Raw genomic sequence first — 15,630 nt, forward strand, 5'->3', positions numbered from 1 at the left:
TTTTTAGTGTCCCAACTTTTTTGGAATCCGGTTTGTAACTGCTAAACCCTTTGTAATCCCAACCTTTAATCCCAAATGGATCACAAAAAGAGATTCTTCTTCTTGTCCTTTCCTGAATGTTTGGCCTCTAGTGTCACCTGTGATTTATATGATTTTATATTTCATATAAAAGAATAAGTACTGATGTCCCCCACAAAAGATGAACTGTTTTAAAAATAAGCATATACCGTATAGTCTCAAATGCAACATTTTACAACTGCTTAGCTCATTTTTAAAAATCCAAAACTTCAAATGGACTGTTGAAAATGATATATCATCAGTACAGGCAGGATGTCCTCGACATGGTGCGGTAGGTTTTAGCACTGTAGCTTATATGGGTTTTGAAATATCCTTTGGGGACTTGTCACTGCAAAGGACAAAAATTATTTACCAGGTCTTACATGGCATGAACGACCTATATTGCCATAGGCAGAATGGGTGATCATGGGTATTTTTTCATAGCATCACAAATATGGTGAATTTAAAATGTGGTTTAGTTTCCATATATGGGCTAGTAAATAATTCATTTTAAAACCATGATTATGTGGTACATGGGATTCTCACTTAAAAACTATAAAAGTGATATAAATTAAAATTTAACTTAAAAAATACCAAACTCTAATGTATAATCTGCATAAAATCTAATGCATAATAATTCATAGTATAATCTAACACTGCCTGATTCACTGACTCCACCTCTTAACACACTAATTGATGTGGTTTTATGTGATTGTGTTTGTTCAAACATATTCAAAGATCTCTTTATTGGAATTAGTATTCTTTATAGATATCATCCAACACCTGGTTTGGTAAATGAGTGCTTAATGATGTTAAACCAGGTGAGCTGGTGATGAAATTGAACAAATCTATGCACTGTCTGGATCTAAACCTTAGCTCACAAGCAACTTTCTTTACAATGTTTCTTTTTACTGTATTTAAATTTGCCTGCATCTGGTCTAATGCAATCTGGTGTTCTTACAAGTGAAGCTTTTCCATTGCTGAAAAAGAAAAGAACAATGTGCTTGGGTCCCTGAAACCTCCTTACAGTGCATAAAAAGCAAAAGCCACATTCATCTACTTAATGATTATTATTAAGTCCTATCCCTATTTTGAGAGATCCATTCTCACATCTTAGTTGATTGCATGGGTCCATTAAGTGAATTTATCAGCTATAAGTTATTAGTTTTTGCTCACTATTATGTGTATGGCAACACATTCCTGAAGCTATTCCCCTGCGGAAAAAATAAAAATAAAAAATAAATAAATAAAAACAATGGCTGCAGTTGTGGTTAAGGGTTTTATTGGGTTATTTTCTACTTTTAGACATCCTCAGGTCATTTAGACAGACCTTGGTAAAAAATTATATCCAAGCTGTTTGCACAGGTTATGACTTTACTTCAGGTGAAGCATCAGCAAAAACATTTGCGTCATGTGAACATGCACAAGAGTTCAAGTGGGCAACAATATAGCCGCAATACTTTGCCCACACCTTTGACTCCAGAGTTGCCTTAGTTTCTTGTAATAAAGCGGCCGCCTCAGAATATGATGAGACAGAATCTGGGTTACATGAGCCAGATCTCTGTCTTCTGAGTACAGCTATTTAATTATCTTACTTAGATAATCTGATTACTTTGATAATTTGCATTCTCTTGTTGGCCATTTAGATGTAATTAGAACAAACAGATATTGCGGGTCTGATTCATAGCTTCCCTTAAATTTTCAGCAGCATGATCTACTACTCTGCAGCTCACATTCATCAACATCCTTATTGTGCGAATTTGGTGAAGTGAGGCATTATGAAGCAGGTGGTTAGCCATATACTGGAGCATAGGTTGGCTTAACTGAGCTCAAGTAATGCCAAAATGACACAGATAGGTAATGTGTTTACTGTCCCTGACACTTTTCTTTCGCTTCACATAAAGGATTGTATAGATGATCAGCTCGAAAAGCTAGAAAATTGAACCTACTAAAAGGTTCCTGGCAAATTTCTCTTACTCCTAGAGCTTCTGAAGTGTCTGCAAGTGTAACTCCGGATGACTTTCTGCAGTATACTCTAAAGGCTTTTGGACTTCAAAATGTCCCGGCTACATTTCAAAGGTTGATAAATACAGTGTTGTCTGAGGTCCAGTGTTGTCTGAGGTCCAATGTTGTCTGAGGTCAGGTTCAGCCTATTTAGATAACGTAGAGGTGTTTACTGCAGGATGGAAAGAACATAGGACTACTCTTTGGATGGTGTTTAAAAAGCCAATGAATGCTTCTCTTACTGTAAACTTGAGTGTGAGTTTGTGCATGAGACAATGAATTACTTAGGTAAGCAGGTGGGTCAAGGACAAGTTTGTTCTGTCAGTGCCAAGGTTGCAGCCAGTATGGATTTTCCTGTTGCAACCAGCCAGCGAGAGTTATGGCAGTTTTGGGGTATTGCAGGACATTACTGGGGGTTCTGCTGTTCTAACTGCATCTTTTAGCCCTTTGTCACCATTCACATGGTCTTCTGGAGATCAGCATGCCTTGAAAATGCCAAAGTCTTCCATTTAAACTGGAGGTGGATGTGAGTATGGTTGGTGCTGATGCAGTGTTGCTGCAAGAAGACAATCAAGGTATTGACCATCCCGGATGCTGTTTCTCTCGCAAATGTAGTAAACGTCCATTTAACCAATGCTTGATGCGCTGTGCACTTATGTTGCAGGACTTCCATTTGGATATTTGCCATGAGAAGGGAATAGAAAATATGAGCAGATTTATAACTGGTATTGTCACTGTCCAGTGAAAAACATGTATCTCCAAAATGGTGACTTTGCAGGAGAAGACAAAAATGTAAACTTTGAATGGAAGTCAATGTACAATAAGAGTTTATTCTAAGTCATTTAGAGCATTTCTATTAGTCCATTTATCTATAATTATTGACACAGTATACAGAGCAGCTACAAGGTTCAAACCATAAAGAAATCTAATAACTTACAAAAAAAAAAAAAAAAAAGACATGTTTTTCCTTCATCAGCTGTATGTATTTGATTAAGACACACTATACGTTTGTTCCTTTAGGGGGTGCGTATTATGTGTTTTGGGGTTGTTGGATTTTTTATTTCCCTTCCAGTTTTCTTCCTTTGCCTATTTTTTGTTCTCTCTCTTTTTCTTATTTTTGTTGAGAGCTAAAGTTTTTCTTGGCTGTAGACAGGTTAGCCTGTGCATGCATATACATTTCCTCACTGAGGTAACCTGTGTCTAGAGACATTAGATAAGAGGGTTGGCACTGCTTGTTGTTTTGTTTCGGGGTTTTTTTGTTAGGTATTTAGGATTTATGTTTTATTTTTAGGTTGGGGCAAACTGAGTTTGTGTCTTAGCATATATTATTTTCTTTTCTTTATTGCTGTCCACTGTCTGACTCAAGGCAAGATAGCTCAATTGGCATTCTGTTAATCTAGTTAGTTTTTGGAGCTTTTATGCAAAATGCTTTTAGCACCTTTGCTATTAATAAAGTTTAGTGTAGAGCTACCTTTACTCTCCTGTTTGTAGTTGTGTGTTCTGTTGTGTTTTGCATTGACCTTAGGTCATCTCATTACCTATTACCATGATGGTTGGGTGGAGCATGTAACACTCAGTTTTCTATTATGTCTAATGCATTTCAATGTTACATACCCTGAATCTTATTTCAGTGAAGTCTTGGTGTGCTGTTGATGAGCTGTGGAGTGTAAAAGTGTGTTATGAATCATATTTTTTTTTTTACTGGGATACTTAATTTTTTACAGGAATTCATTGTCAAATACAAGTACATGCTGTTAAATAAGAAAACAGTATGTATTAGGAATTGTTAATGTAGTTGTAACCTATATATATATATATATATATATATATATATATATATGTGTGTGTGTGTGTGTGTGTGTGTGTGTGTATGTGTGTGTGTGTGTGTGTGTATTTGGACATTCCTATGTTTATTCTTCTGCAATGTTTTTGTCCATCCAGACGTTATAGATGACTGGAAAAATGAGGTTACAGCCCATCTAATCTCTCATTCATTCTGCAGATTTATGAACTGTAACATTGTGGGTGTCAAATTATAATAATTGAGCATGGAGTGAATTTTCATGACTGTGGCAAGGCTGAGTGAGTAAACAGTGGTGCTAATAAGCATTCTCCTGCATAATCAGTGTAGCAGTACGCCACAGCTGCGTCTGCAGGTCACCTCTGATTAGTATGAAAACATGCACCGAATCACACCATCACAATAACCTCACAAAGAAGTCTGGCTCTCTCTCCCAGTCTCCCATTTTCATGAAGACTTCCCTGTCTTAAACAGTTTCCATGTCCAGCGGAAAGGTTCATGACAACACTGAGACAAAACAGTATATTGATTCTGAATGAAACATCATCAAAAGCATAAATGTGCCTAATGTCATAATCATGTTGTCATGGCTTAATAGAGGCATTTACATTATAACCATGCCTTGAGGTAATTGCAGTGCAGTGCTGTACAAAACATAAAAAGGGCAGATCATTTAATAGCCACTGAAATAAGGCTTTTACAAAGACACTTTAAGGAGAATAAGGAAGAATGAGGGAATTAATGGCTCACCTTTAAATGAAAAACCTTCAGATCAAGTCAATTACCCTTTATTAGAGAGCTCGATTTATCTTGTGGTCTTTCAGATGTCTAGTGTGTTGATATGCCTTAATCAAAAAAATTACATTAAAGCCCATATGTGATGAAGTCAGAATGCCTTCTTGCTTGGGGACATTTAATGGACACTGAGTATTGCTAAAGAAAGAATGCGCTTGTACTTACCTAAACCTGTACTTGTACTGAACCCGATCCTCAAAGACTTTCTAGGGCATTGGTGGCCCAGGTCCCTCTCTTATGGTAGCTGACTCGGCTCACCAGTGGGGGGAGTAATGGGGGGTTGGATACCTGTGGGAGGTTGTAAAGTGATGATACACAATAAGAAATGTATGTATTTGGTCTACAGTAATCTCGTGTTTATATGTTTGTATATTCTGGTTATCCCCTCTCTGTAGTAATGGTAGAGTCCAGGTTGATTAGAGGTGGGGCTACATATTTATTTATAGTGTACATTATTTATCTACATTTTTGTAACTGAGTGTCTTGCTATCCCTTTCTGCTGTGACACTGAGAATTTCCCCACTGCGGGACTAATAAAGGATTATCTTATCTTATCTTATCTTAAAAAGGGGAAGTGGTAGACCTAGGGGGGGCTCTTTTGGAGGGAAAATGTTGTGTCTAGACAACCTTATGGCTGTAGACTAACTCTGGCTGATGTTAAGTCAGTCAAACTTACCTTATGCAGGTCTTGTGGGACCAGGGTATTTTTATAGGCATTTTTTTTTGGATTTTGGCAGTGGTTAAATGGAACATGCTTTGTCATGTAATTTTAGGACTCAATTCCTATGTATTTGCTAATTGTAACATATTGGGAATAAAAATAAAATATTTGAAATGTGCCATTATTTTTGCACACACCACATTGGAACTGTTAGAATTGTATTTTGTTATTGTGGGAACTCTCTGAAAATACAGTCAATGCTGTAAACACTTGCATTGCACTATGCATTAAGTGGTCAAAATCTCTGCTACCTGTTAGGTGGCATAATGGACATTTATAATTAATGCATCTACACTTCATAAAAAGCTTATAGAGCCACAGAAAGCTCAACGGCATGTCTATATCATCATGTTATGCAGATTAAATTTAAATCACAGTATTTATTAACTCAACAAATGTATTCAAAAGTATACGCAATTAATTTTTCAAGAGATTTTTCTGAGATAGAAGATAACCCATACTTGTATGTGCAAATATACAAGCAAATATAATAATAGAAAATACATGCAGAAACAAAATGCACTCTATGTCCAAAAGTTTGTAGACACCTGCTCCTCCAGTTGTTTTTGAAATCAGAATTGTTATACACTGTGTGCAGAATTATTAGGTAAATGAGTATTTTGATCACATCATCCTTTTTATACATGTTGTCCTACTCCAAGCTCTATAGGTTTGAAAGCCAACTACCAATTAAGTAAATCAGGTGATGTGCATCTCTGTAATGAGAAGGGGTGTGGTCTAATGACATCAACACCCTATATAAGGTGTGCTTAATTATTAGGCAACTTCCTTTCCTTTGGCAAAATGGGTCAGAAGAGAGATTTGACGGACTCTGAAAAGTCAAAAAATTGTGAGATGTCTTGCAGAGGGATGCAGCAGTCTTGAAATTGCCAAACGTTTGAAGCGTGATCACCGAACAATCAAGCGTTTCATGGCAAATAGCCAACAGGGTCGCAAGAAACGTGTTTAAAAAAAAAGGCCCAAAATAACTGCCAATGAATTGAGGAAAATCAAGTGTGAAGCTGCCAAGATGCAAGACGGTGGTTGGTGTGGTGCAACAGATAACACCACTACCTGCCAGTGAACTACCATACCACGTGGGAGACTGGGGTTCGATTCCCAGTCTGGGTGACTATGCTTTGCTACACCAATAAGAGTCCTTGGGCAAGACTCCTAACACTACACTGGCCTCTGTGATATAAGTTACCTTGTAAGTCGCTCTGTATAAGAGCGTCAGCTAAATGCCATAAATGTAAATGTAATGCCATTTGCCACCAGTTTTGCCATATTTCAGAGCTGCAACGTTACTGGAGTATCAAAAAGCACGAGGTACTCAGGGACATGGCCAAGGTAAGGAAGGCTGAAAAATGACCACTTTTGAACAAGAAACATCAGATAAAATGTCAAGACTGGGCCAAGAAATATCTTAAGACTGATTTTTATGGTTTTATGGACTGATGAAATGCGAGTGACTCTTGATGGGCCAGATGGATGGGCCCGAGGCTGGATCAGTAAAGGGCAGAGAGCTTCACTCTGACTCAGACGCCAGCAAGATGGAGGTGGGGTACTGGTATGGGCTGGTATCATCAAAGATAAACTTGTGGGACCTTTTCGGGTTGAGGATGGAGTGAAGCTCAACTCCTAGACCTACTGCCAGTTTCTGGAAGACACCTTCTTCAAGCAGTGGTACAGAAAGAAGTCGGCATCGTTCAAGAAAAACATGATTTTCATGCAGGACAATGCTCCATCACATGCATCCAAATACTCCACAGCGTGGCTGGCCAGCAAGGGTCTAAAAGAAGAAAAAATGATGACATGGCCCCCTTGTTCACCTGATCTGAACCCCATAGAGAACCTGTGGTCCCTCATAAAATGTGAGATCTACAGGGAGGGAAAACAGTACACCTCTCTGTCTGGGAGGCTGTGGTGTCTGCTGCACGCAATGTTAATCATAAACAGTTCAAGCAACTGACAGAATCTATGGATGGAAGGCTTTTGAGTGTCATCGTAAAGAAAGGTGGCTATATTGGTCACTGATTTGTTTTTGGTTTTGTTTTTGAATGTCAGAAGTGTTTATTTCTAATGTTTGTGTTATATTGGTTTACCTGGTGAAAATAAACAAGTGAGATGGGTATATATTTGTTTTTTATTAAATTGCCTAATAATTCTGCACAGTAATAGTTACCTGCACAAACAGATATCCTCCTAAGATAGCCAAATCTAAAAAAAAAACACTCCAACTTCCAAAAATATTAAGCTTTGATATTCATGAGTCTTTTGGGTTGATTGAGAACATAGTTGTTGTTCAATAATAAAAAGAATCCTCTCAAATACAACTTGCCTAATAATTCTGCACACGCTATAGATGAAAAATGTCACTTAAACTTATGCCATTGGCTGGAGCTCCAGCACTCCAGCACCAGTTCCAATGCTCCACAGACCAGTGCTGCTGGGCTTTTCACCCATCTATGTACCGGGTGGCACTGGGGATGGTGACTTTAGACTAATGCATGGCTACTCCAGAGCATCCTGTTATATTGGCAATGCTTTTCTATGGTGATTAAACAAACTGTGCAGTAGTGGGTTTACCGTAAAGTAGCTGAATTCTCAAAGGAGTGTCTGGGTATGCTTGTACATATAGTGTATGTATTCTTGCTCAATAGGGGTATCTCAGACAGTCATGGAGTGACCTTCAGTGTCTTTAGCAGCTCTTCTTTTCCTGTCACACACTGACTGCCTAAATTTGATGGAATGTAGTTGTTTTTATCTACTCCTGTGGTGGCATTGTTAGAAATCTCTCCCTGCAGTTACGATCTCCTCTCTCAGTCTGCTGGGAATAAATCTAATAATGGACCAGTCCCTGGCAGCCTTGTGCAGACGCTCTGGGGGTTCATAAGGACTATAAATCCATAAATGCACACTTTTACCACTGAAATGCCACCAGCTTCACAGAAGCAGACAGAATGTAACCTTGGGAAGCCTTGAAATCAGTCACTCAATCTAAATATCTGGACCTCTTTTGGACTTTTACACATTTGGACTTATAGTGTACATTACCTGTCCATCCTGCCATTTGTCTAGACCATAAAGGATATAATGTGGACATTTCCCAAAGACATAAAACAAGTCTTCTAATGTAAGCAAGAAGTTTGCAGACTTGCAGACTAGACTTTGCAATGTCCAGGTCAATGAGTAATTTACTGCACCGATTGGGTAATTCAACAATCTTAAGAAGAAATCTCTTCTTAAAACCCACATAGTTTTCACAAAGATTCTGACATTTTTCTTATTTGGGATTAGTTAAGACCAAATTTTGGGAAATTTGTTACTGGTGATTTATACCAATTGCTCCGATTTTTGTTTTTGTGTCTTTACAATGGGTAATGCAATTATATTGGTACATGTACAAACAGACAATGGCATTGTAATTAAAAACAGTAACAGTCCAACAGTAATATACATCACATGCCAGGGTCAGTACAGAAGCAGGCAAAAGAAAATGATAATGATAAAAAATATTTCCAAACAAATCAGATTGTAAGATGAAGATCTATGCACATAATGTGCTTTCTGTCAGTTTGCTTGTGCAAGCAGAATGGTGTTGCAGAATTTACCATATAAAGATCAACAGACTTCACCCACTGCCTGGCTTCTCTGGGACCCACAGTGTTGACATATCAAATTCAACAGTAGTATTTAATATTTAATTATAATAGGATTCACTCATTGCTCATTTACTGTTTTACCTGAATCAAGTGAACCTTAGTAGCTGAAGGCTCAATGTGGTCAAATTTTAATTTATTTTATTATTTAATGTAAGAAAAATGTACCACATTATGAATTACATAAGCAATGCCTATGTAATTTACTCATCATAAACAAATCATAAAGATTTTAAGTAAACTCTGTGTTTGCAGTGCATGGTATAGGTCACAGTTTAAAAATAAACCCTGTTACTCCCCAAAAACACACAGTAGGTTAACTGGCTATTCTGAATTGGCGACAGACAGGCCTGGAGGTATTGCTGTCTTGCATCCAATGATTCTGGGTAGTCTCTGAGCCCACCACAGTCCTAACAAGGTAGAAGTGGATAATAGATGGATAAAGAATAAGGTCATAGTGGAGCATTTTATGTAAATGTTTTCCTCTTTCATATCCATTAAAAATAAAATTTTAATGTATATATATATATTATTTTATATATAATTGATAAAATAATATGGTTCAAGGACAGAAAGAAGACATGACAAAATTACCATAATCTATAAGGCCTCATAACCTCAAAATTATGACAACACTTAGTATGTGTCATGCCTTGGTTTAAGAGTGTGGGACTATTTTCAGCCGGGTGATAGAGATATCAGCAAGCTAATGCTAATTCCCTGCCACAGAGGCGTCCACACACTAATGAACATAGGCAGACATTACATTACAGGCAGGCGTGAGATGACTGACCTCTCTCAAAGTAATCTCTCTATTACACGTTTCACTTATCCAGTGCCAAGAGACAGGTAATTTAATAGCCACCCCGTAGCAGGCTTCTGCAAAGACACCTAAAGGAGAATAAGGGAATTAATGGTTCACCCTAAATCAAAAACCTTCAGTCAAAATCAATAACTCTTTCATTAAAGGAGTCTATTTATCCCTCAGTCTTTCAGATTTCCAGTGTGCGTAATGATGATATGCCATAATGGAGAATTTTACATTAAAGCCAATATTTTCATGCCTCATGGCAAGGGTTCTCAATCCTAGGGCCCAGCACCATGTTCATTAGTTGCATTTCACAGGGTACGTAAGCTGTAGGCTACATTTATATACTTCTTATAACTGATCGTCAAACATGACTCATGGATAAATTTTCAAACTATGGTTTGAAACCACCCTTATAACTGAAAGGGAACTGAAAACTCTGAACAGTCTGAACAGGGAACTACAAGGGCATTTGGAATGCACCTATTTTTGTACAGTTGACTTAACACACTGATTAATTACAAACTCTATATGCTGGGTTGTGAGTGTGTATTAGAGTACTGAAAACTCAAAATTGTGCAAAGCATGGGGTCCCTAAGACTAAAACTGAGAACATCTGTGCTGACAAACTAAGCCTTACAAGATCAGGGAAATAATGGTGTGATATGCAAGTGCTATACCAAAAACAGTCGTGTTGATTTGGAAGTCTGTATCTATATAATGTCAAATCACATTTCAGAAAGAATGTCTGGAATAAAACATAAATCAAAATAAATAATGTTTTTGATTCTCCTGTAATATCACTATTTTGGAATTTTAGAGACAGAAGACTTTGCCATGACATCAACATACAGGTTTGTTTGTTTTATGCTCAATAATAACTTTTTTGTAAACTAGATACAAAATGGATTTTGATATTTAATTAGAAATGTCAGGTATTTTGGCAACAACAAAAATCCATTAAATGATAAATCATACTTTAAAGTGATATTATCTGGTTATAGTCAATCATTCAGCTTATCGTATTGAAACATCCATTCTAAATGTTATTGATATTACAGATTTGCTCTATATAATACAACATTCTTGGTCATGTTAGATTCATCTACAGCTCTTAATTGTTCTGGATACATATTAAAATGTATTTTACAGTGCTCTACTGATGTTCCACTAACATGTTAGAATCATTGTATTCAATATTTTGAACTGAGATTCCAAAGATACAGTATGTTAAAATGGTAATATAGCTTCCAACCCTGTTCCTGGAGCATCCCTACCCTACACAGTGACACAGTTCTATCATACTCCACCACTCTTACTTCAATAATTGGTGGGCTATATTTTGTTAGACTAAGAACTTAATATTTTAAGTTCAGTAAACTAAATGTTTTTAATGGAAAACATTAAAGCATCTGTTTGTAAATGTAGAATTAGAGGGAACAGAAAGCTTGATATTTTGGCATCAACACTGTATTATACAAGCATAATATATATAGGAAACAAATGTAAGTGTACAATCTTTATGCACTTAAAGCATGTTATATTTCTTTGTAGGAATTTAACATATTGTAAACAATACAATGTACAAAACAATGTATTTGCCATTACTCTTGCACTCTCCGCATTTAAAGCTTTTTTGCAACATCTTAAATTAAACTACTACTAACAGTAATTAAGCTTTAGAATGTGCAGAGGTGTGTTCTCTGTATATACACAGTCATATTCAAATATTAGGACCATCTACCTCATAGACCTAGTAGAATAGTCATCCCTGAACTGTATAATATGAACAAAGTGTTCACTACAGAGGTTAACTGGTCAACTGTGGATCGATTGCTCTGTACCACTCGCCAGAGTCATCGTTCCTCTCTGGCATCAATGGTCTTTTGGGCACCTCTATGATGCTGTTCATTCTTCATACACCTTCACTAGTGGACTAGTTAACCCTTTACAATGGACACCTTCCGTCACCTTCCGATATAGCCCATGCCATGAAATCTTGCTAATGTCATAATATTCGGATATGACTGTGTATATACTCTATATGTTTTTGTACTGCAGTAACTCTGCAGTCTCTGCTGTAAACATTACTGTAAAGGATTAGAAACCGACGCTAGATGCTTCAGTATTGAGATATTGCACAGTGTGATTGAGCAGGTTTCTCTGAGATGTGTCTGTGAATAGTGCTGTTAAATTAACGGCCCAAAATGAATTTCAGGCGAGATTCTCCCTCATACTGAGTTTAGAGAGATGTAATGTGCAGGTCATGTTGAGCACAGTTCACCTCAGCAGGTAGCTCTTCTCCTTCCTCAGAATGCTCTCCTGTGTAATTACCCAGCAGCACCAAAACTAATAAACTGGAAAACAACAAGCCGTTGAAGAACATTTGCTACAGCAATCACTTGAGAGAAACACAGCAATTAGCAAAACTGCATGAAGATTCCACCATAAACACGTGAAAACAGACAATTATAGCTGTGTCCTCCATGACCTCAACTTACAGTAGAAGAAGAGAAAGCGCAGGACAAATTCAATGTCTGTAAGCATTAACATTAGTCAAGTTGTACTGATTCAGACTGGCTCCACTGGGAGAATGACCAGGCTAAATGAAGCCCCAGAAACAGATGGTGGAGACTGTATTAATACATCATGCGACCTGCAGTCACACATGCATATGCCAAATGCTCACCTAAGAATCTGTAGGGAATCATCGGATTTAATTAGCCTAATAAGAGCGACAATGGTGGGCCTGATGTCTGTCTATCAGAAATTGATGGTTAAAGTGTGTTTCATATAAGTTTGAGTCTGTTTGTGCGTTTAGAAGGGAAATATGATGGTAAGGTGTGATAATGAAGGTATAAAACACAGGAGGACAACAATCCTGCAGGGATCTCATCAAGATTCTCATTTGCAGCTCTTTAGTCGCATGCAGGGAGGTGAAAGTGCTCTACTATTTCCCAGCAATTCATGCACACCAAGCCGTATACACATGCACACTTGTATTATATTATATACATGTAAGAACTAGAGATGTAATGTATGTTAATAGCATGTTATTCAGAGAACAGGTTCCAAACAGACACAAATACAGATATGCATAAGATGAATATACTGACAGAGCTGAATAACTACTGGATCCACATGGCTACCAGATCAGGTGAAATCTAGGAAAGGATGTTTCAGTAAACTCTTTGGACGCAATTGGATGTCTGTAGTTTGCTCCAGTGGTCTGATCTAAACACTGCCTTATTGAACCATACGTCTATGCAAACCAGTCAAAGGTGTGTTTGTATTCACATATTTACTGAATGAAATTTGATTTAAATTTAAATGTTCCAGCACCACATGGCCACACCTTATTCAATTCAGGAACATTTGGAGCTCTAAACAGATGCAGATCTCCACTGACCATATAGGGGTACTTTGTAGTTCTATAATTACAGACTGTAGACCATCTGTTTCTCTGCATAATTTGTTAGCCTAGTCCTGTTTTTCAATGGTCAGGACCCCACAGGACCACCACAGAGCAGGTGTTACTTGGGTGATGGGTCACAGCACTGATGTGCCTGATCCACTAGTGCCAGCACAACAACACACTAACCCACAACCATGTCAGTCTCACCACCACCATGTCACCGTTACCGTGTCATCATGTCAGTGCAGTGCTGACATATGACCCACCACCCAAATAATACCTGTTATGTGGTGGTCCTGTGGGGTCCCGAAGTACAGGGTGAAAGAAGGCTAACAATCTATGCAGAGAAACAGATGGACTACAGACTGTAATCATAGAACTACAAAGTACTCCTATATGGTAAGAATGTAGCTGATAAAATATTGTTTTATATAGTTCATTCCAAACCAAGGTTTTTATATATATATATATATATATATAATACGCTGGTGCAGAAGCTCAGGTAGGTCATACATCAAAACAATGGTCTAAAGCACTCAAGTCCACCTGACAATAGTGTAAAAAGACGTTTAAACTTCTAGAGTGGCCTAGTCAACGTCTCACCCTAAACCCCATTAAAATGTTGTGGCAGGACATAAAACATGCAGTTCTTGCTCTAAGGCCTACAAAGGTCACTAAGCTAAGGCAGTTTTGCAAGGAAGAGTGAGCCAAAAGAGTGGGACACTAAATGACAAACACAGAAAGCATTTGGTTGCAGTTATTGATGCTAAGAGGGGGTTAACCAGCTTTTAAAAAGAAAGAGGGCAAAAACACAGAGGAATTAGGTATCAAATATCTTATTTTAATAAATACATAAAATATCTATCCCATTGTTGTGTTTTTGTTCCCTCAGGATCAGTTTTATTCATTATTAGATTTTGGTTTAAGCTGAAATCCCACTCAGTGTTGGAAATGTGGCACTGTATTATTCTTCTTTTTGGGTCTGAATTTACCTCTGGATTTGAAATGAAGCAACCAGCTTGTCAGCTTTAATTCAAAAGATTTATGGTTACGATTTAAGTTTTAAGAAAAGCAGCCATTTGAAATGTATTTAAGTCCATTTTCAAAAATTTAAAAGTAATTGGACAAACTAAGAATTATAAATACAATCAATATTTTTTTTATTCTTTGCAGTCATAAATTGACAATGATGCACCTACCTGTTCCTGGTTTGGGAACAGCACCAAGCAGGACAGACGGGCTCTCCAGAGGGTGGTGAGTTCAGCTGTGTGTATCCTTCGGACCAAGGTCTGTGACCTGCAGACCATCAACAGCAAGCAGTGCTGGACCAAGGCCAGGAAGATCATAAAGGACCTCAGCCATCCAAGCAACGCACTGTTCTCTCTATTGTAGGTCAGGGAAGTGCTTCCGCTCCCTGAAGGCAAACACAGAGAGGTTTGATGAATTGATGTTACTGTTGCTGCATCCCAACATCTTTACAGAGGCAACTGCACTAATGAATGCAATTCTAATGGCGGCTAGTTTTGAAACACTGTGTACTGTGGTAGGGTGTGGTTTGGGACACAACTCTGCTAAAGTAAACTTCTTCAGAAAGAAAATTACGGCACAGAAATATCTGAGGGTGTGCATAGAAACTCACCTGCAATGAAGCGGGCAGATACAGATGGCATTACATTAGTGAAGTGAATGGACAGGGTTGATAATAGACCGACCTACTTCAGGCAATCTCGGCCTGCTTGTTTGGTGCACAACAAGGTTTGAAATGCAACATTTACACTTACTGTAACGAACCCAATAACAGAGCAATCACACAAGGCTGTGGATTAAGCCACTCCTAATGTTTCAGCTCTTGCCTAATGATGGTCTTATTCACTTGCATTATCACCACTTAAAACGCATATTGAGAGTTTCCATGAACAGCTACCAAATGCAAATTAAACACTAAATTCCATGCCATTTATGTCCTTAATATGACATGACAATAATAAAATGAAAAATAAAGTTAATAAAATGAAATATAAACAAATAAATTGCAAAATTACTTAGACCCAACTCTACATACAGAGCAACAGAGAAAACATCAAACACGCAAACAGCTCATTTTACATGCGCCCACACACTTATAATGCTACAGTAAAAGCCATTAGTAATTGGATTGTGCCTTTTTTTTGTACTCCAGTACACTGGTTTAGAAATCACTCAATGACCATGAGGTTACAGCACAGACCATGAGTTTTAATGTTGCTCAGTATGAGTGTAAGAGACATTGGCAAAGAATTAAATGTGTCAAAATCAACTTGGAAACATCATTAAAAAAGGAAAAATGCACTGCTGAGCTTAGCAATAGCACATGACCTGTCGAGTCAG

At 37.6% G+C, this 15,630-nt stretch overlaps 1 long non-coding RNA gene across 3 annotated transcripts in view; it reads left to right on the forward strand.

Moving 5' to 3' along the window:
- LOC140551375 (uncharacterized) overlaps positions 1 to 15,630 on the forward strand; it is a 66,591-nt gene that overhangs the window by 32,138 nt on the left and 18,823 nt on the right. The window contains exon 1 of one of the 3 annotated variants that reach the window (XR_011979251.1): positions 14,466 to 14,517. The exons of the other annotated variants lie outside the window; for them this stretch is intronic. This is a non-coding gene — a long non-coding RNA (uncharacterized lncRNA). Of the gene's footprint in view, positions 1 to 14,465; positions 14,518 to 15,630 lie in introns of those variants that run through there. 3 annotated transcript variants of the gene reach the window in all.

Source organism: Salminus brasiliensis, chromosome 3 (assembly GCF_030463535.1).
Source record: "Salminus brasiliensis chromosome 3, fSalBra1.hap2, whole genome shotgun sequence".
NCBI classification, from domain to species: domain Eukaryota; kingdom Metazoa; phylum Chordata; class Actinopteri; order Characiformes; family Bryconidae; genus Salminus; species Salminus brasiliensis.